Below are 2,037 nucleotides of genomic sequence, written 5' to 3'. Positions count from 1 at the left end.
AAGAGAGATACGTAGTAGTAACAGAAGAAGAAGGAGAAGGGGGAAAAAGTGATAGAGGAAGAGATAGAATCGCGTCAGAAAATATAAAGTTGAAATAACTACTTACAACATTGGTGACGATGGCGTTCGGTCATGTAAAAACAAATAATAAATGAGTATATGCATATATACGTACAGGTATGTGCATACCTACGTCTACCTGTATATATAGGTGCATATCTGGGTACAGGACATTGCAAACAAAACGTAGACAAGAAAATAATAATAACCAGAGTACAGAAAACACACAAGCCACATAGAGAACATTTTCTTTCATCAGCTACCCCCGTTTTAACACCGGCGTTTCGAAGAGTTGGGCAGGACGCATCGTTAAAACGGCTCTTCCGATGTTCTTATGCATATTCGGAATATAATTTTGATAATAATGTTCCAGTCCCCAAAATGCTTGTAAGGTCGCTATATTTGTGGGAAGGAGATCTGATCGACGTTCATCTCTCTCAATGATTTGTCCTCAATATTCTATTTTCGGTAAGAAAATTAACACTTTTCTTCACTCAAAGTAAAGCCGTAATCCCTAATTTTTGCGAATACCTATTCTATAGGCCCTACGCGTTGTTCCCGGGATTCTCTTATTCTGAGTATATTATCCAGATATAGAATTGCGAATTCACAGTTCGCTAACAATGAATCTATAAACTGTTGAAAAATTTCCGGTGCATCTTCTAAGCCAAATGGTAACCTATTGCATTTATACAGTCCTTAATGTGTAATAATTATTGGGTATTTAGAGTATTCATCGTCTACTTTAATTTCTAAGTATTTGTCAGAAAGATTCATTTTAACAAATATCTTACCACCGTTTAATTTCACGGAAATATCCTCCGAAGTAAGTAGCAGATAGTGGCAATTTTAAGACGTTCGTTTACACCTGTGGAAAATCTACACACTCACACTGATTTTATTTTATTTTTCTTAAAGTACATAGTCAGTGATGCCCATTGACTATATTCCACTTATTGGATAGCTCCAATTTTTTTTCTAGTCTCTAAGATTGTCTGTTCTAACGCTGTGAAAGGTACCGTTCGTCTTGGTTTAAATACCACCACAGCATTTTCTTTACTTGAAACTTCACCTTTGTTTTGGTGCACAAACTTAATTCATCAAACTGAACTTCAGGAAAAAAATTTTTTTGATTTGTTGTCTTTAATTCGTTAGACGACTTATTTGTATTGGCAGAAAAACCATTCACATTTTTACAGAAAATATTTATGGGGAGGTTCCATAACTTAAATCATTCGAATACATTTGTCGTATTACTCAACACAAAAACATGGGCTTTTAAGATTTTTCCACGAAAAGTAACGTCACTTACCAATTCACCCTTAAAATGTGCAATTTTCAAAGATTCTTTTAATCTAGTTCTCCCAATTTTCCCCCGTGCATCTGTATTAAAAATCAAGATATCACTACCTGTATCCAATTTTAACTTGACGTTTGTGCTATTGATTTTTACATGCACTAATTTCCTTTGAGGCTCGTCGGTATTTCTTGTAACAGGTAACCTGTTTATGTGATTCATTCTGTTGAACCGTTTTTTAGATTTTGTTTTAGATTGTGATATTTGTGACCGCTCTTAGCACACTTGAAGCATTTTATATTATTAAACTGTCGGTTACTTTTAAAATGTAGACCATATTTTAAATGGTCACAACATTGATTCGGTCTCGGCATATTTTTCTCCTTTTCTTCTCTGTTATCGCATGAATATGGGAGCAATAGTTTCCTTCAATTTTGTCTGCTTTATGTCTCAGATTTATCATCCTCTGACATTCATCTGCTACTGCCTGTGGAGTTAATTTTTGGTCTTGCTCTAATTTTCTTAATATCCAGGAATATATATTTGCATCTTTGCTTGCAGTAAGCCCTTGAAAAAAAAAAGAATTAAGACATTTAAGCATGTCCAGGATTAATTCATATAATTTGAATTTTTCACACTCTCTATTAATATTTCCGGCATAGGTGACTAAATATTCATCA

This window comes from Octopus bimaculoides, chromosome 3, assembly GCF_001194135.2.
Source record: "Octopus bimaculoides isolate UCB-OBI-ISO-001 chromosome 3, ASM119413v2, whole genome shotgun sequence".
Taxonomy (NCBI): domain Eukaryota; kingdom Metazoa; phylum Mollusca; class Cephalopoda; order Octopoda; family Octopodidae; genus Octopus; species Octopus bimaculoides.
The sequence above is the reverse complement of the archived record's forward strand: the minus strand, read 5'-3'. Positions refer to the sequence as shown.